The 21,584-nt window shown below is 40.9% G+C and overlaps 1 long non-coding RNA gene across 1 annotated transcript; it reads right to left on the bottom strand.

The window, feature by feature from the left end:
• Positions 1-6,785: 6,785 nt before the first annotated feature.
• On the bottom strand, positions 6,786-21,045 carry LOC137208511 (uncharacterized). The gene is made up of 5 exons (XR_010935647.1): positions 20,979-21,045; positions 15,737-15,780; positions 13,728-14,997; positions 7,966-8,281; positions 6,786-7,092 (listed from the first exon to the last, which is right to left on the bottom strand). It is a non-coding gene; the product is annotated as an uncharacterized lncRNA (long non-coding RNA).
• Between the last annotated feature and the right edge of the window lie 539 nt (positions 21,046-21,584).

Genomic DNA, 21,584 nt, shown 5'->3' with positions numbered 1-21,584 from the left:
CCAAAAACAGCAGATTACACTTTTTTCTCAAGTGCGCACAGAACATTCTCCAGGATAGGTCACATCTTGGGTCACAAATCAAAGCTCAGTAAATTTAAGAAAACTGAAATCATATCAAGCATCTTTTCTGACCACAACTCTATCAGATTAGAAACCAATTACAGGGAAAAAAACGTAAAATACACAAGTACGTGGAGGCTAAACAATACGTTACTAAATGCCAAGAGATCACTGAAGAAATCAGAGGATATCAAAAGAAACCTAGAGACAAATGACAATGAAAACATGAGGATCCAAAACCTATAGGATGCAGCAAAAAGCAGTTCTAAGAGGGAATTTTATAGCAATACAAGCCTACCTTAAGAAATAAGAAAAATTTCAAATAAACAATCTAAACTTACACCTAAAGGAACTAGAGAAAGAAGAACAAACAAAACCCAAAGTTAGCAGAAGGAAAGAAATCATAAAGATCAGAGCAGAAATAAATGAAATAGAAAAAAGAAAACAAAAGCAAAGATGAATAAAACTAAAAGCTGGTTCTTTGAGAAGATAAACAAAATTGATAAACCATTAGCCAGCCTCATCAAGAAAAAGAGGGAGAGGACTCAAATCAATAACGTTAGAAATGAAAAAGGAGAAGTTACAACAGACACTGCATAAATACAAAGCATCCTAAGAGACTACTACAAGCAATTCTATGCCAATAAAATGGACAACCTGGAGGAATGGACAAATTCTTAGAAAAGTATAACCTTCCAAGACTGAACCAGGAAGAAATAGGAAATATGAAGAGGCAAATCACAAGTAATGAAATTGAAACTGTGATTAAAAATCTTCCAACAGGGCTTCCCTGGTGGTGCAGTGGTTGAGAGTCCGCCTGCCGATGCAGGGGAAACGGGTTCGTGCCCCGGTCCGGGAAGATCCCACATGCTGCGGAGCGGCTGAGCCATGAGCCATGGCTGCTGAGCCTGTGCGTCTGGAGCCTGTGCTCCGCAACGGGAGAGGCCACAACAGTGAGAGGCCCATGTACCACAAAAAAAAAAAAAAAAAATTCTTCCAACAAACAAAAGTCCAGAACCAGATGGCTTCACAGGTGAATTCTATCAAACATTTAGAGATGAGCTAACACCCATCCTTCTCAAACTCATTCAAAAAAATTGCAGAGGAAGGAACACTCCCAAACTCATTCTCTGAGGCCACCATCACCCTGATACCAAAACCAGACAAAGATGCTACAAAAAAAAGAAAATTACAGACCAACATCACTGGTGAATACAGATGCAAAAATCCTGAACAAGATACTAGCAAACAGAATCCAACAACACATTAAAAGGATCATATACCAAGATCAAGTGGGATTTATCCCAGGGATGCAAGGATTCTTCAATATACGCAAATCAATCAATGTGATAACCTTATTAACAAATTGAAGAAGAAAAACCATATGATCCTCTCAATAGATGCAGAAAAAGCTTTTGACAAAATTCAACACCCATTTTGATAAAAACTCTCCAGAAAGTGGGCATAGAGGGAACCTACCTCGACATAATAAAGGCCATATATGACAAACCCATAGCAAAATCATTCTCAATGGTGAAAAACTGAAAGCATTTCCTCTAAGATCAGGAACAAGACAAGCATGTCCATTCTAACCACTATTATTCAACATAGTTTTGAAAGTCCTAGCCACGGCAATCAGAGAAGAAAAAGAAATAAAAGGAATACAAACTGGAAAAGAAGAAGTAAAACTGTCACTGTTTGCAGATGACATGATACTATACGTAGAGAATCCTAAAGATGCCACCAGAAAACTACTAGAGCTAATCAATGAATTCAGTAAAGCTGCAGGATACAAAATTAATGCACAGAAATCTCTTGCACTGCTATACACTAATGATGAAAAATCTGAAAGAGAAATTAAGGTGAATTCTATCAAACACTCCCATTTACCACTGCAACAAAAAGAATAAAATATCTAGGAAAAAACCTACCTAGGGAGACAAAAGACCTCTATGCAGAAAACTCTAAGACAGTGATGAAAGAAATTAAAGATGATACAAACAGATGGAGAGATATATCATGTTCTTGGATTGGAAGAATCAATATTGTGAAAATGACTCTACTACCCAAAGCAATCTACAGATTGAATGCAATCCCTATCAAATTACCAATGGAATTTTTTTTTTTTTTTGGCAGTACACAGGCCTCTCACTGTCATGGCCTCTCCTGTTGCAGAGCGCAGGCTCAGCGGCCACGGCTCACGGGCCCAGCTGCTCTGCGGCATGTGGGATCCTCCCGGACTGGGGCACGAATCTGTGTCCCTTGCATTGGCAGGCGGACTCTCAACCACTGCGCCACCAGGGAAGCCCCAACCAATGGCATTTTTTACAGAACTAGAACAAAAAATCTTAAAATTTGTATGGAGACACAAAAGACCCCAAATAGCCAAAGCGGTCTTGAGGGCAAAAAAACAGCTGGAGGAATCAGACTCCCTGACTTCAGACTATACTACAAAGCTACAGTAATTAAGACAACATGGTACTGGCAGAAAAACAGAAATACAGATCAGTGGAACAGGATAGAAAGCCTAGAGATAAAACCATGCACCTATGGTCAACTAATCTATGACAAAGGAGGCAAGGATATACAATGGGGAAAAGACAGCCTCTTCAATAAGTGGTGCTGGGAAAACTGGACAGCTACATGTAAAAGAATGAAATTAGAACACCCCCCAACACCATACACAAAAATAACCTCAAAATGGATTAGAGACCTAAATGTAAGACCGGACACTTAAACTCTTAGAGGAAAACATAGAAAGAACACTCTTTGACATAAATCACAGCAAGATATTCTTTGATCCACCTCCTGGAGTAATGGAAATAAAAACAAAAATAAACAAATGGGACCTAATGAAACTTAAAACCTTCTGCAAAGCAAAGGAAACTACAAACAAGACGAAAAGACAACCCTCAGAATGGGAAAAAATATTTGCAAATGAATCATTGGACAAAGGATTAATCTCCAAAATATATAAACAGCTCATGCAGCTCAATATTAAAAAAACAAATAACCCAATCTATGGGCAGAAGACCTAAATAGACATTTCTCCTAAGAGGACATACAGATGGCCAAGAAGCACATGAAAAGCTGCTCAACATCACTAATTATTAGAGAAATGCAAATCAAAACTACAATGAGGTATCACCTCACACCAGTTAGAATGGGCATCATCAGAAAATGTACAAACAACAAATGCTGGAGAGGGTGTGGAGAAAAGGGAACCCTCTTGCATTGCTGGTGGGAATGTAAACTGATACAGTCACTATGGAGAACAGCATGGAAGTTCCTTAAAAAACTAAAAATAGAATTACCATATGACCGTGCAATCCCACTACTGGGCATGTACCCAGAGAAAACCATAATTCAAAAAGACACATGCACCCCAATGTTCATTGCAGCACTGTTTACAATAGCCAGGTCATGGAAGCAACCTAAATGTCCATCGACAGATGAATGGATAAAGAAGATGTGGTACATATATACAATGGAATATTACTCAGCCATAAAAAGTAACGAAATTGGGTCATTTGTAGAGACGTGAATGCATCTTGAGACTGTCATACAGAGTGAAGTAAGAGTCAGAATGAGAAAAACAAATATCACATATTAACGTATGTATGTGGAACCTAGAAAAATGGTATGGATGAACCAGTTTGCAGGGCAGAAATTGAGACACAGATGTAGAGCACAAACGTATGGACCCCAAGGGAGGAAAGCAGCAGCGGGTGGTGGTGGTGGTGGTGTGATGGGAGATTGGGATTGACATGTATACACTGATGTGTATAAAATGGATGACTAATAAGAACCTGCTGTATAAAAAAATAAATAAAATTCAGAAAAAGAAACGTATCGAAACTGCGATTAAAAATCTTCCAACAAGCAAAAGCCCAGGACCAGATGGCTTCACAGGCGAATTCTATCAAACATTTAGAGAAGAGCTAACACCTATCCTTCTCAAACTCTTCCAAAATATAGCAGAGGGAGGAACACTCCCAAACTCATTCTACGAGGCCACCATCACCCTGATACCAAAACCAGACAAGGATGTCACAAAGAAAGAAAACTACAGGCCAATATCACTGATGAACATAGATGCAAAAATCCTCAACAAAATACTAGCAAACAGAATCCAACAGCACATTAAACGGATCATACACCATGATCAAGTGGGGTTTATTCCAGGAATGCAAGGATTCTTCAAAATATGCAAATCAATCAACGTGATACACCATATTAACAAATTGAAGGAGGAAAAACATACGATCATCTCAATAGATGCAGAGAAAGCTTTTGATAAAATTCAACACCCATTTATGAAAAAACCCTGCAGAAAGTAGGCATAGAGGGAACTTTCCTCAACATAATAAAGGCCATATATGACAAACCCACAGCCAACATCGTCCTCAATGGTGAAAAACTGAAAGCATTTCCACTAAGATCAGGAAGAAGACAAGGTTGCCCACTCTCACCACTCTTATTCAACATAGTTTTGGAAGTTTTAGCCACAGCAATCAGAGAAGAAAAGGAAATAAAAGGAATCCAAATTGGAAAAGAAGAAGTAAAGCTGTCAACTCTTTGCAGATGACATGATACTATATGTAGAGAATCCTAAAGATGCTACCAGAAAACTACTAGAGCTAATCAATGAATTTGGTAAAGCTGCAGGATACAAAATTAATGCACAGAAATCTCTGGCATTCCTATACACTAATGATGAAAAATCTGAAAGTGAAATCAAGAAAACACTCCCATTTACCATTGCAACAAAAAGAATAAAATATCTAGGAATAAACCTACCTAAGGAGACAAAAGACCTGTATGCAGAAAATTATAAGACTGACTGATGAAAGAAATGAAAGATGATACAAATAGATGGAGAGATATACCATGTTCTTGGATTGGAAGAATCAACATTGTGAAAATGACTCTACTACCCAAAGCAATCTACAGATTCAATGCAATCCCTATCAAACTACCACTGGTATTTTTCACAGAACTAGAACAAAAAATTTCACAATTTGTATGGAAACACAAAAGACCCCGAATAGCCAAAGCAATCTTGAGAACGAAAAACGGAGCTGGAGGAATCAGGCTTCCTGACTTCAGACTATGCTACAAAGCTACAGTAATCAAGACAGTATGGTACTGGCACAAAAACAGAAAGATAGATCAATGGAACAGGATAGAAAGCCCAGAGATAAACCCACGCACATATGGTCACCTTACCTTTGATAAAGGAGGCAGGAATGTACAGTGGAGAAAGGACAGCCTCTTCAATAAGTGGTGCTGGGAAAACTGGACAGGTACATGTAAAAGTATGAGATTAGATCACTCCCTAACACCATACACAGAAATAAGCTCAAAATGGATTAAAGCCCTAAATGTAAGGCCAGAAACTATTAAACTCTTAGAGGAAAACATAGGCAGGACACTCTATGACATAAATCACAGCAAGATCCTTTTTGACCCACCTCCTAAAGAAATGGAAATAAAAACAAAAATAAACAAATGGGACCTAATGAAACTTAAAAGTTTTTGCGCAGCAAAGGAAACCATAAACAAGACCAAAAGACAACCCTCAGAATGGGAGAAAATATTTGCAAATGAAGCAACTGACAAAGGATTAATCTCCAAAATTTATAAGCAGCTCATGCAGCTCAATAACAAAAAAACAAACAACCCAATCCAAAAATGGGCAGAAGACCTAAATAGACATTTCTCCAAAGAAGATATACAGACTGCCAACAAACACATGAAAGAATGCTCAACATCACTAATCATTAGAGAAATGCAAATCAAAACTACAATGGGATACCATCTCACACCAGTCAGAATGGCCATCATCAAAAAATCTAGAAACAATAAATGCTGGAGAGGGTGTGGAGAAAAGGGAACCCTCTTGCACTGTTGGTGGGAATGTAAATTGATACAGCCACTGTGGAGAACAGTATGGAGGTTCCTTAAAAAACTACAAATAGAACTACCATATGACCCAGCAATCCCACTACTGGGCATATACCCTGAGAAAACCACAATTCAAAAAGAGTCATGTACCAAAATGTTCATTGCAGCTCTATTTACAATAGCCCAGAGATGGAAACAACCTAAGTGTCCATCATTGGATGAGTGGATAAAGAAGATGTGGCACATATATACAATGGAATATTAGCCATAAAAAGAAACAAAATTGAGCTATTTGTAATGAGGTGGATAGACCTAGAGTCTGTCATACAGAGTGAAGTCAGAAAGAGAGAGACAAATACCGTATGCTAACACACATATATGGAATTTAAGAAAAAAAAATGTCATGAAAAACCTAGGGGTGAAACAGGAATAAAGACACAGACTTACTAGAGAATGGACTTGAGGCTATGGGGAGGGGGAAGGGTAAACTGTGACAAAGCAAGAGAGAGGCATGGACATATATACACTACCAAACGTAAGGTAGAAAGCTAGTGGGAAGCAGCCGCATAGCACAGGGAGATCAGCTCAGTACTTTGTGACTGCCTGGAGGGGTGGGATAGGGAGGGTGGGAGGGAGGGAGACGCAAGTGGGAAGAGATATGGGAACATATGTATATATATAACTGATTCATTTTGTTGTGAAGGTGAAACTAACATACCACTGTAAAGCAATTATACTCCAATAAAGATGTTAAAATGAAAAAAAAAAAAGGATATGTACCAATTCATGAAAATCTATCTTATATGTATACACTAGCAATAATCTGAAAAAAATTATGAAAAGAATTCCGTTTTAAATGTCAACATTAATATTTAGGAATATATTTAATCAAGATACAAGACTTGTTTTTATGTATGTAGAGTTGTCTGTACGTTCAAAATTACTGGAAAGTAAATTACTTTTCAAAACACCATGTCAATACCATGCCGGAAAAGCAGAGAAAACATCAAACTTCATATAGAGGCCAGCCTTACCCAGATCCAGTTCACCCAAAGTCCACACGTAATTTAGAGGCACTGTGAGAAGATTATATTAGGAGCCACTTTCTTCCGTGTTGTGGATGACCTGGATGTGGTAGAAAGAGTTGGGTTTTTGAATTCCAATTTTACACATCATTCCACCAACAAATTACTAGAAATAATGCATTCAGTAAAGTATCAAAATCAATACACAAAAATCAGTTGCATTTCTAAACACTAACAATGAACCATCAGAAAGAGAAAAAAAAACCCTATTTACAGTTCCATCAAAAAGAATGAAATGGTATTCATTTAAATTTATGAATAAATTTAACCAAGGACGTGAAAGACCTGCACATGGAAAACTTTTAAGACACTGATGAAGAAATTGAAAAAGAACACAAATAAAGGGAAAGATATCCTGTTCTCATGGAATGGAAGAATTAACGTTGTTAAGATTTCCATTCTACCCAAAGCAATGTACATAGTGAATGCAATCCCTACCAAATTTCAATGGTACTTTTTACAGAAACAGAGCAAATCATCCTAATATTTGTATGGAACCACAAAGGACCCCAATTAGCCAAAGCGATCCTCAGAAAGGAGAACGGGCATCTCGCTCCTTGACCTCACGCTACAGCAGGAAGCCACAGTCACCAAAAGGGTGGACTTGGCACAGAAACAGGCGCGTGGGCAACAGGAACAGAACAGAGGGCCCAGAATTAAAGCCACGTGGATGGGGTCAGTTAATTTATGACAAACGGGCCAAGGACACACCAAGGGGAAGGACAGTCCCCACAATAAGCAGTGCTGGGAAAAATGGAAACCACATAAGTCATGCCGGTTACACTGCCCACAAAACTGACGAAAACCCAGTTTTCAACATGAAGCCCTTCCTGGGTTGTATGAAGATGGACCGCCTCTCAGCAGTCAGTCGCACACAGGAAATTCTCCCCACTTTTCCTCACTGTTTTCTCACCTTTTCCTCCCGGTCGTAAGGAAACTCAGCTCCAGTCTGCATGGACGCAGTCCTGTGTTGTTCTGAAGCTGAACCCCAGCGAGCCCTAAGGAGACTGAGCTCCTGTTGGCAGAGACGCTGTCAGCGAGGCATCCCAGGCCCAAGCGGGTGCCTGAGGCAACAGAATTCCTTTCAGGCGCGCAGAGCCAAGTCCCAGGTGGAATGCGCATGCGCCGTGGGTCAGCGAGGTGGGCTTGGCCCCCCTGTGGACAGTCCCGGAACTGCAGGCCGCGCCTCACTCACAGTTCACTGGTGACAGCGCTCCCTGCAGGCAGAACTGCTGAATCCATTAAACTGTGGAAATTCAAACTGAAATAGAGATAGCACTCCACAACTTTCTTAAAAATAGTTAAGGAACAATTAATTGGAAACCGCATGGAATGAAATGAATGTAGATGCAAACTTACACAAAATTCACTCAAAATTATTCATAGAAAAATTTTAAATACAAAACTATTCAAAATTATAGAAGAAAACACAGAAGAAAATTGACAGGAGCTTGGGTTTGGTCATGTAGATCATGAGCTCCAAGTTTTAACAAAAAACACAAAAAGCCAATCCACAAAGAAAAAGAAGGAATATCATGGACTTTGTAAAATTAAAGATTTCTACTCTGTGAAAGGCCTTATTCAGAAAATCAGAAGACAAGCCACAGACTGAGAAAAATATTTGTAAACACATATCTAACAAAGGATTTGTTTCAAAATATACAAAGAACTCTAACACAAACCCCATTAAAAATAGGGAAAGCTCTGAATAAACACCTGATCAAAGAATTACACAGATAGTACACAAAACCAGGCCCATGACCAGGGGCAGAGAAACAATGGTCCAGCTCAAGTCCCTAAGTCATGTGTGACCCTAGACTAGTCCTGTCCTTCCTGGAGGCCTCAGAGAGATGGAGAGGGAGGAAGGGAAAGAGGGCCAGTTATGCTTAAACCTAACTCTAACCCTGAACACTCTCGCCACTTTCGTTCCAAGGTCTAGGAAGTCCTAGCCACACTAATTAGATGAGAAAAAGAAATAAAAGGAATCTAATGGCAGAGGAAAAAGTAAAACTGTCACTGTTTGTAGATGACATGGTACTCTATAGAACAGCCTGAAGAAGACACCCCAAAACAGATAGGACCCATTGGAAAATTCAGTTAAGTTGCAGGATAGAAAATTAATCTACAGAAATCGGCTGCATTTCTATACACTCACAACAAACCATCAGAATGAGAAATTAAGAAAACAACTCCACTGACAATAACATTAACAAAAATAAAATACCTAAGGGTTACATCTAAACCAGGTAGTAAAAGACCTGTACTCAGAAAACTGGAAGACCTTGATGAAAGAAATTGAAGACCACACAAACAAATGGGAAAATATGCTGTGCTAATGGATTTGAACAATTCTTATCGTTAAAATGATTCCACACCTCACGGCAATCTAGAGATTCAATACCATTCCTATCCTATCAAAATACCAATGGGATTATTTGGAGAACTAAAACAAAGAATTCTAAAATGTGTATGGAAACACAAAAGAACCTGAAAAGTCAATACAATCTTAAGAGAAGCACAAATCTGGGTATGTTACACTCCCTGATTTCAAACTATACTACAAACCTAGAATCATCAGAACAATATGGTATTGGCACCAAAGAAACACATAGATCCATGGAACAGAACTAAGAGCACAGAAATAAACCCACACATTATGGTCAGTTCATCTATGACAGAGGAGGTGAGAATATACAATGGGGAAAAGATAGCCTCTTCGATAACTGTGTTGGGAAAACTGGACAGCTACATGCACGAGACTCAAACTGGAATCCTTACTCATACATCTATAAAAACCTTAAAATGAATCAAATACTTCAATGTAAGACCTGAAGCCATAAAACTCCTAGAAGAAAACATATGCAGTATGCTCTTTGACATCAGTCTTAGCAATATTTTGGGGATCTGTCTCCTTAAGCAAGGGAAACAAAAGCAAAAGAAGCCAATGGGACTCCATCCAACTGAAAAGCTTTTCAACGGCAAAGGAAACCATCCACAAAATGAAAAGGCAGCTTACTGAATGTGAGAAAATATTTGCAAACAATATATCTGGTAAGGGGTTCATATCCAAAATAGACCAAAAACTCACACAATTCAACCTCCAAAAAACAAAAACCAATTAAAAAATTGGCAGAAGATCAAGCATTTTCCCAAAGAATATATACAGATGGGCAACAGACACATGAAAGGATAAACAATATCACTTATCATCATGGAAATGCACACCCAAACCACAATGAGGTTATTACCTCACACCTGAAAGAATGGCTATCAACCAAAAGACAACAAATAACAAGTACTGGCAAAGATGTGGAGAAAAGGAAACACTCATGCATTTTTTTTTTTTTTTTTTTTTTTTTTTTACTCTCATGCATTTTGTTGGGAATGTTCATTGGTATAGCCACTATGGAAAACAGTATGGAGGTTCCTCAAAAAATTAAAAGTAGCACTACCATATGATGCAGGAATTAATTATACCAGGCCACCACTCTGATTCCACCCAGGTAACCCTATGTCCCCTCCTTGTATGTGTGGACGTCGGGGGTGGGTGCATGTGAGTGTGTGGGAGGGGTGAGTTCTGGGCCACACAGGGAGGAGTACCCAGAGGCTGGTGTTGGGCCAGGAGCAAAGACTGGCCCCAAACCACCCATCTGGTGGACTGCAGTCTGAGAAGTTCCTGGGCTGGGCCTTCTCTGGAAGGCTCTGGGAAGATTTCTGTCCTTGGAAAAGGACATGGAAAGGCAGGCATGTGGGTAATCTTTTCTTCTCTCACAGCTCCAGCCAGAGACCCAGAGCCAGGTCAAAATTCACCACCCCTGCAGGGAGAGCATGCACCAGCTCTTGCAGGAGACCTAAAGCCATTTCAGAAACCACCACACACCCAGGCAGAGCTGGCTCTGCAACCACCACTGCTGTCAACTCCCGATCTACACCATCAACCCACTCCCCCACCCAAAATTTACTTTCCTTCCCCTGTAGTTGTTTGCGTTTGTGTGGTTTGTAATTTTATTTTTTTCCCCACATTTATGGCATCCCGTCCTTTATGTTTTACGTGTGAAATAATAAAATTTAAACTTTTTCTATTTTAAATTGTGAAATTAAGTATTCACAACGCTGTGCAAATATCACCACTGAATAGTTTCAAACTATTTAATTCCCCCCAAATAACACCCTGTATCCAAAGCACGCACTCCCCATTCCTCCCTCCCCCAGCCTCTCACAACCCCTAATCCTCTTCCTTTACCTGTTTCTTTACCTATTCTAGATGTTTCCTATAAATGAAACTATACAAAAGGTGACTTTTTGTGTCTGCCCACATATTTTAAGAGGGGACTGGTGAATTTTTATTTTTTTAAAATTTGAAATAGCATTTTTGTTATTTGAAAGGGAAATCCAGATGGATTAAAGATGAGAGGTATAAAACGAAGCCCTTTTAGTAAATATATGCAGAATCTCGGGGTAGACACTCTTCTAAGTGTGACACCTAAGCCAGAAGATAGGAGGGAAATGCTTAGCTCCTCCTGTGGCATTAGTCTAAAACCATGGATTTTTACGACCCAACAAGTAAATAACATATTCAAATATAGTTATTTATGATATGGGAGTGTCATAGGGTAGAACAGAGAATGTGAAAAATAATCTGATTTAGAAATGTATGAAAAAAACTCAACTGTTATTGGGCAAAAGGTACTTGACCTAGTTAGCTACAGAAAAGAATGGAATCTGTAGAACAAAGGCAAACTGTGCCATACCTAAATACTGGACTCTAAGTTCTTTCCATGGTGTTAGTGGCTAACAATACTGAAACTACTATAGCTGTACTAAGCTGGAACGGAGCAAGCAATAAATTCAATGAATGACAAATGTTGGAAGCCAGGTTTCTTACCGTTGGAGTGGAAAGTTACAGATAAGCAAAGGCAGATGGTTACAATACTCATGTAATAATGGACAGATTACATTTCCTCAACTTTAAAAAATTTTGTGCATCAGAAGGTGCTATCAGGGCTTCCCTGGTGGCGCAGTGGTTGAGAGTCCGCCTGCCGATGCAGGGGACACGGGTTCGTGCCCCGGTCCGGGAGGGTTCCACATGCCGCGGAGCAGCTGCGCCCGTGGGCCATGGCTGCTGAGCCTGCGCGTCCGGAGCCTGTTGCTCCGCAACGGGAGAGGCCACAACAGTGAGAGGCCCACGTACCGCAAAAAAAGAAAAAAAAAAAAAGGTGCTATCAGAAAGTGAAAACACAGCCCACAGAACTGAAGAAAATATGTGCACATGATATATCTGACAGGAGTCTCCTTCAGAATACATCAAGAACTTTTACAAATCATCCACAAAAAGACAACCCAAATTTTAAAATGGAAAAGGACTTGAACACACCTTTCTCCAGACAAGAAACATAGATGGTCAACAAGCACATAAAAAGATGTGTACGAAGATAGAAAGAAACCCACAAGATGGAATTATGTCAGAGGAAAGCAGGAGCAAATAGAAAGAGCTCTCAATAGCCGAAGCAGGAATGAATTGAGCAGCCAAATACTGCACTGCTGGATTATGACCAAAAGCTTAAAATAACTTTCTGGGTGGGGTGTCCACGCTGGTAAAAAGAAATGATTAGATAGTGTTTTGTTGTTTTTTATTGAGTACCACTGAATAGAAATCTCCTACGTTTAAGTATTCCAAATAGCTGATGTAGATATTCAGCCACTCATTAAGGAGGTGGGGCTAACTCCCGCTCCTGAAGTGTGAGTGCCGCATAGTGACTTCATCCTGAAGAAGACGCAAAGTACGGACTTGGGGAAAAAGTAACTTCACAGTGGGGAAAATATGACAAAAACTACCTCAGCCAGGAGGGCAAAGTTAACATGAACAGTGTTGCTTTGATGTATGTTCCTATGATATAAAGTAAGGAGAAAGCACTCTACCTCTGTGATATGCTTCCTTAAAACCCATGACCCCATTCTAATCGCAAGAAAAACATCAAGTAAATCCCAATGCAGAAGAGTCTACAAAGTAGCTGACTAGTCCTCCTCAACACTGCCTAGGTCACTGAGAGAAGGACAGTGTGAGAAAATGTCCAAGCCAGAAAGATCCTAAAGTGACATGATGACTCAATGCCATGTGAGACCTTGGATGGGATCCTAGGACAGAAAAAAGGGAGAACGAAGGGAACCCGAATAAAATATGGATTTTAGTTAGTAGTAAGGTATCCATATTTGTTCATTAACTGTGACAATTCTGTAGGAAACGAATGAAAGGTGAAATTAAAGGTCAAATACAACAAGCTATTGCATCAAACTATAAACCTAGGATAAAACAGTGATTTCCTAACAATATACAAACAAAATGAACCGTAAAATATGGAAAATACAAGCAGACCAATTAACCATGCTATGACCCTTTCTCCCTGCTAGTTCTCTCGTTGTTCTGGGGTTTTCCTCTCCTGGGACATAGAAGAACAGGGATAGAGTTGTTTGGCAGCTCCCCTTAGATCTGACCCCACCCAGTGTCTTCATCTTCCCCAGACATGCCCTATCCAACGAGGACACATGCCAGAAGGAGTCTCAGGAATCACTGATCCTGATGAGTCAGGACTTTCTGGATTACAAGGCACTAGACACACTTACTCAAGTAAAATAAATTAACATTATTTTAAATGATAGAAATAAATTAATACTTACAAGAGACAAGTTGAAGAGTGGGTTTGGAGGTGTCAGGTCCAATGGCTCACGTTCTTGTAGTATGTCCTGCTGAATCAGTCCCGCTGAATGCCTTGGGGTGGTCCCATTCACCGGCACAGTCCCTCTCACTGCATCCACAGCCACCAGCAACTCCAAGATGACACCCACACAACATCCATTCTACCAGGAAGGGTTTCTCCTTCCCTAGGGTTCCATGAAAACTCATGACTTTGAATGCCTTTGGCCTGGCTTGGGTCACATTCTCACCCTTGAACCGATCACAGCAAGCAGAGGATGAAAAATGGGATTGGCTAGATGTGGATCATACAGCCATCTTCTAGGTGGGTGGAACATAAGGTCAGCCCCCTGGAACTGTTTGGACTGGAAGCAGCTGAGATGTAGTTCCAAAAGGAAAGCTGAGGTGCTGCAGCTGGTCATGAGGACAGATGCTGGCTCGGCAAAAGCGGCAGATTCCGTATCACTGACAGTCCACTGCATGGCACAGAATCAGAAGCACAAAGTAGGAAGGGATTCACTTAGGGTCAGGAGCTGTAGCCACCCATCCACTGCTTCCGCTATCCTCCCATGACAGCAAAAAGTTCTTCCATTTGCTGAAAAGCAAGGCTGCTGATGATGGTAAACACAAGGATCCTGCCTTGGTCACCGGGTCCTTGCATCATAGAGACTGTCCCAGAATAGCCCAGGTGCTCTCAGAAGGCACACGGACCTCGTTCTTGTTCCCGGGAGGTGGTTGCGCAGGGTGCATATGCCTGCCCGCTGGCCACATTAATCACCCGTCCCCGAAGAACAATATTGCTCATTTTTCCAGTCTCTTCTCCTGCCTTTACAAAGAGCAGGTACCAAATGCTAGGGTGGTAAAGAAATTATTGCTCAGTGAAGTACTGGGAGGCTCAAGGATTATTCAATACCATGGAATTCATAATCTGCAGGCTTTCCAAAGGCCGCATGGGTGTATATGACTCTCTAGTAACACGCAGTCCCTGTGAAACTGCCTCTTGGGAGGCCCAGCTGCTCCCATAGCTTTGATTCTTAAACAGTATGAATGTCAAAAGTTTGTAACAGAGCTTCCCTGGTGGCACAGTGGTTGAGGGTCCACCTGCCGATGCAGGGGACATGGGTTCGTGCCCAGGTCCGGGAGGATCCCACACGCCGCGGAGCGGCTGGGCCCGTGAGCCATGGCCACTGAGCCTGCACGTCCGGAGCCTGTGCTCTGCAAGGGGAGAGGCCACAACAGTGAGAGGCTCGTGTACTGCAAAAAAAAAAAAAAAAAAAGTTTGTAACAACTGGAAGGCCAAAGGACTGCAGGGCCACCGTCTGTTGTCTGTTGTATGGTTTTTGTGGCCAGGGCCACATTCAACATTTGGAGGGTTATTACCTCTCTCGGCAGGCTAAAAGGCTGTGAGGGAGAGGACCCTTTTCTCAACCACATGGATGTTGGGAACATAAACATGCCAAGGGGCTGTCTATGCTGCCCAGGTTGTTGTTTAATTGCCCAGTGGCAGGTTCAGCTCAGTAACTGGCCAGAGGGCTTGACAGGGCCCAGGCTGGGCTGAGCTGGAGAACCACAGATGCCTGCTTGGATGGTCAGAGGTCAAGGGTTATCCTGTCTGAGACTTGATTTTCTACTGATGCCCGCTCAGATGGGACAGAGGATTCATGAAGTCCCAGAAGGGACCCAGCTGCCCTCAAGAAGGCAGCACCTGAGGGTCAGCCTGTCACTACCCAGTCCTGCGTAAATCGGCACGTCTTCAGAGTGCCCTCGCGTCAGGGCTGTGCTGGAACCTGGGACTGCCCAGGCAGAGTGGGGCTGGCACCACCCCTTTCAGGCAGGAGGGAGGAAAGAGAGAAACCCTACATGACTTCTGACGGCCTCCACAGCCCCTGACTGAGGTTGAGGTCGATTTGAAACAGAGACAGTACAGACATTTCATTCATCTCCCAAGAGCCCAGGACTGGGGGGAAGACAAACAATGATACAGCTCACTTACCTGACTCATGTGTGACCTTGGGAGAATCCTGTCCATCCTGGAGGCTTCAGAGAGATGGAGAGAGACAAGAACGGTGAGAACAGGTTATCCTTTAACCTAACTCTAACCCTCACCCTAATCCTAACATCCTAACCCTTTACCCTATTACCCTAAACCTAACAATCCTAACCTTGGATCCTAGACCCTCGATCCTGACACCTCAACTCTAATCCCTGACCCTGACCCTTTAAACCATCACCCTAAACCCTGACACTGACTCTAAGCACAGACCTTAACCTTAGCAAAGTGGATGCCAAGGGATGACTCTATAATCTCTAAAATAAACCAAGGGAATAAATCCTCATGACCTTGCATTTAGCAGTGGTTTCTTCGATCTGACATCAAAGCTTAAGCAATGAATAAAATATAGATACACTGGATTTCCTCAAAGTTAATAATTTTATCACATCAAAACTGCTATCCAGAAAGTTAGACAGTCCACAGAATGGAAGAAAATATTTGCACATGATATATCTAATAAGAGTCTGTTATCCAGAACGTATCAAGAAACTCATCAACAGAAACACAAAGAACTCAATTTTTAAAATGCACAAAGGACTTGATCAGACTCTTCTCCAGACAAGAGATGCAAATGGTCAACAAGGACATGAAAAGATGTCAAACATCAGTAGTCATGATGGAAATGCAAATTCATACCGTAATGCAATACCCCTTCAAACACACAGTTGTTATAGTCAAGAAAAATTAAAAATAATGAATACTGGCAACAATGTAGAGCAAATGGAACTTTTAAACATTGTGGAAATGTAAAATGGTGCAGCCTACGAGAACAATACTTTGACCTTTCTTCAAAAAGATAAATGTACTGGGTTGGCCAAAAAGTGCCTTCAGTTTTTAAGTAAAAATAAAAGACACATTTTTCATTTTCACCAAGAACTCTATTGAACAACGTATTCACCCTTTTGTTTCACTAGCTTCTGCCCTTTTTCAGGCAACCTCATAATTCTGTCTTCCCAAAACTTTTTATCTTTTTGAGCAAAGAACTGTTCCAGGTGCCTTTTACAGTCTTCCACGGAATTGAAATTTTTTCCATCAAGAGAATTTTGTAAAGACCAAAATAAATGGAAATCCGAAGGTGCAATGTCTGGTGAATATGGCGGATGAATCAGAACTTCCCAGCCAGGCTGGAACAGTTTTTGCCTGGTCACCAAAGAAACATGAGGTCTTGCATTATCCTGATGGAAGATTATGCATTTTCTATTGACTAATTCCAGACGCTTTTCGTCCAGTGCTGCTTTCAGTTGGTCTAACTGGGAGCAGTACCTGTTGGAATTAATCATTTCGTTTTCCGGAAGGAGCTCATAATCGAGGACTCCCTTCCAATCCCACCATATACACAACATCACCTTCTTTGGATGAAGACCGGCCTTTGGTGTGGTTGGTGGTGGTTCATTTCGCTTGCCCCACGATCTCTTCCGTTCCACATTATTGTACAGTATCCACTTTTCATCACGTGTCACCATTTGTTTTCAAAATGGAACATTTTCATTGCATTTAAGTAGAGAATCGCATGCAGAAATTCACTTAACTTATGTGGAACTCAAACATCAAAGCAATTAATAAAATCAAGCTGGTGCAAATGATTTTCAGTGCTTGATTTGGATATTTTGAGTATGTTGGCTATCTCCCACGTGGTATAATGTCTCCCACGTGGTATAATGTTGATTGTTCTCAATTAATTTCTCCATTTGATTGCTATCAACTTCAGCTGGTCTACCAACCACGGAGCATCGTCCAGCGAGAAATCTTTAGCATGAAACTTCGCAAACCACTTCTGACACGTTCAATTAGTCACAGCACAAATCCATACACTGCACAAACCTTTTTTTGCATTTCGGTTGCATTTTTACCTTTCTTGAAATAATAAAGCATAATATGCCAAAAATGTCGCCTTTTTCCATCTTCAATACTAAAATGGCTAAACAAAAATTCAGCAACTTTGATAAGTCTTTTGCTAAATGCATGCTGATATGACAGCCATCACATAGAATCTCACAAAATTGTTTTGAATGAAGTTAAAGACAACTAAGGGCTACTAGAGCCATCTTACAGAAAAAGTCGAATAAACTTTTTGGCCAACCTAATTAGGGTTCAACAACTCCACTCCTATACAGACACCAAAGAATTGAAAACAGGTGTTCAAACAAAAACTTGTACACAAATATTCATAGCAGCACTGTTCATATAGCCAAAAGGTAGAAACAATTAAAATGTCCATCAACAGGTGAATAAACAAAATGTGGTACATCCATGAACTACCATACTATTCTGCCATATAAATGAATAGAGTAAAATGGTGCAGCCACTGTGAAAATAAAAGCTCCTTAAAAAGTTACACTCTAGGTTAACGTATGATCCATCAATTTCACTTTGGGGCATTTACTCAAAATATTTGAAAGCAGGGACTGGAACAGGTATTTGTACACTCATATTCATAGCAGCATCGTTCACAATAAGAAAAGGTGGAAGCAACCCAGGTGTCCATTGATGGATAAATGGATAAACAGAATGTGGTATATACACAAAGGAATATTATTTAGCCTTGAAAACTAAGGAAATTCTGACACATGCTACAATGTGGATGAACCTTGAACTTACTATACTGAATGAAATAAGTCAGTCACGGAAGAACAAATTCTATGGTTCCACTTACATAAGGTATCTGGGGGAGTCAAATTCAAAGACAGAAGGAATGTGGTTGCAGGAGCTGAGAGGAGTCAGTGTTCAATGGATACAGTTTCACTTGGGGAAAATGAAAAAGTTCAGGAGATGAGTGGTGAGGATATTTTTATAACGATGTAGATGTAGTGAGTGCCACAGAACTGTACACACCAAATGGCTTAAATGGTAAATGTTATGTGTTTTTATTCGCAGTGGAAAAAATAAAGTACTGATACATGCTACCATATGGAGGAATGCTGACAACACCCTAAGTGAAAGAAGCCATACAGAAAAGGCCACACAGATAACATACTCATCCTGTGCTTTAAATCCATCAAGGTTTTGAACATAAGGGAAAGTCACAGTCAAGGTTTCACAATGAAAAAAGATATTTTCATTGTGAAAATGAAATGAATGAAAAAAGTCACAATGAAAAAAGATATTTCCATAGAGTTGGGGCAGGTGGTGAAAGGTGAAGTGGACCTATGGACCAGATTATTATAAGAAATTATAATCCTCCTCATTTGGTGGTTAAAAGTGCTTGTTCCCTGGGAGTGTATCCATGTTTTGGGTAAAACATACTGAAGTGTTTTGTGTGAAGTGGCAAATGTGAGTACTCTGTACTGCTATGGAAAATTTTCTATACATTTGAAATTACTGTAAAATAAATTACTTTTCAAAGCAACTGTGTCAATAAAAGGACAGAAATGTAGAGAAGACAGGGCTTCTCTGATGGCGCAGTCGTTGACAGCCCGCCTGCCGATGCAGGGGACAAGGGTTCGTGCCCCAGTCCGGGAAGATCCCACATGCCGCGGAGCGGCTGGGCCCATGAGCCATGGCCCCTGAGCCTGCGTGTCTGGAGCCTGTGCTCCGCAAGGGGAAAGGCCACAGCAGTGAGAGGCCTGCGTACCACAAAAAAAAAAAAAAAAAAGAAAAAGAAAAAGAAATGTAGAGAAGACAATGATCTTTGTATAGAGGCCAACCCTACCCAGATCCTGCTCACCCAAAGTGATGATGTAATTTGCCATTGTAAAATTTCACATGTTTTCAAGGGGCAGTGTGGGAAGATTATAATAGTAGCCACCCTATCTTGGATGTTGTGGATGAGCTGGATGTGGTAGAAACAGTGGGATTTCTAATTCCAGTTTCCCGTATTAAATCACCAAAACACTGTCAGAACCAATAAATGAACTCAGTAAAGCTGCAGGATACAAAATCAATACACTAAAAACACCTGTGTTTCTATACACTAATAATGAACCATCAGAGACAGAAATTAAGAAAACAGTCCCATTTCCAATAACATCAAAAGAACCAAATACCTAGGAATGAATTTAACCCAAGATGTGAAACAGCTGCACACTGAAAACCTTACGACATCAATGAAGAAACTGAAGATGCAAAGAAATGGAAAGATATCCTGTGCTTATGGATGGAAAGACTTAGTAGTGCTAAAATGTTCATTCTGCCCAAAACAGCATACACATTTAATGCACATCCTACCAAATTTCCAATGGAATTTTTCACAGGAGCTGAACAATCCTGACATTTGTATGGAACTACAAAGGACCCTGAACAGCCAAGGGGACCCTGAGAAAGGAGAACAGCAGCTGGAGGAAACTCACTCACTAACTTGAAGCCATATCACAAAGCTACAGTAACCAAACAGTCTAGAAATAGCACAAAAAGAGGCATGGGCCACAGGAACAGAATAGAGCCTGGGAAAGAAATCCACATATATGTGGTCAGTTTATGACAAAGCCGCCAAGGACATACACCAGGAAAAGGAGAGTCCCCTCAATAAATTGTGTGTGATAGAGAGAAGGGAGAGAATTACTGTGTTGGCTTCTTGGGGACACTTGGAGGACTTTCTGACAGTGGGGATGCAATCTGTCTGTCTTTTCCCTCCTTGGTAAGAAATCTCTGTATGACATGAGCCTCTCTAAGAATCCTCCCTGAATCGAGGCCTGAAGAAATCAGAGCTGAGATTCAAGTTGTCTTCACAGACAATATCTCAAGGTTAAGTATAAGTATGACTTCAACAAGGTAATTTAAAGTGCCATTATTGCCCTCCATTCCAGATGTGTAAGAGGGGAAGTGTTGGCAGAGGCCTAGTGTTTAAAGCTGTCTGGTTTGACTGGACATGCTCATTCATCCCCAGCTGGCCTCACACGCATTTGAGTTACTGGCGATGACCAAGCTGAATTCAGAGACTCGTCAGCGGGAAGGACACTGACGGAAACTGTGTTACCTGTCCTGTTGGTTTCCCTGTACCTTCTGGTCACTAGGTTGTGTCACTTGCTATGGTGCCTGGGCATCAGGTTTTTAATACAGTTATTACCAGTTGTGAGACTAGGAAGAACGGAAATCAGGCCATTCCACGAAATCTGAAACTGGAGGATAGGGTCACTTTCTTATTTTCCTGGTTTAACAGGCCAGTCAGTTGCTGCTCATGACTAACTAGCCCTGTTTTACTATCACACCGGGCAGTCGACTGAGATTTACCCATATATATACTTACACTAGTTCTTCCTCAAAGAGCCTTCTTGATCAAACATGTCAACAACTTCACCTCAATCTGGAAATACTGGAAAGGCAGAATAAATTCAGTTTAAGGTGATTTATGTAAATCATTTATTACAGGAAATTTTCATGGTGGGAAAGGCCAATATTTACCACCCAGTAAAAATAAATACTGATCTGGTCTCAAAATCGTGTCTTCTACACACACACACACTGGCGTGGGCACACACTCACGTGCACACGGGCAGACACAGACCCTCTGCGGAAGTTACCAATAGCTTGTGAGGTCAGCGAAACCCCATGATTACGAGCTTACGCTGTGCAGTGAGCTGGCTCTGGGTTTAAATCCTGCCCCTGGCTGTGGGACAGGGCACAGACCACTTCAGCTCCCTGCACAGTTTTCCTCTTCTCTTAAACAACACCCACTACAGAAGGGTTAGTGTGAGGATCAGCTAGAAAGTACCTAATAAACTGGTGCTTCTCAAACTCCAAAGTTCACACAAATCATCTGGGAATCTTGTTACAATGCAGATGCGGATTCAGGTGCTCAAGTGGGGCTGGATGTTCTAAGTTCCTAGGTGATGTTATGTTGCCAGTCCACGGA

Source organism: Pseudorca crassidens, chromosome 16 (assembly GCF_039906515.1).
Source record: "Pseudorca crassidens isolate mPseCra1 chromosome 16, mPseCra1.hap1, whole genome shotgun sequence".
Lineage (NCBI taxonomy): Eukaryota > Metazoa > Chordata > Mammalia > Artiodactyla > Delphinidae > Pseudorca > Pseudorca crassidens.
Note: the sequence above shows the minus strand (reverse complement) of the source record. Positions and strands in the feature narration are given on the sequence as shown.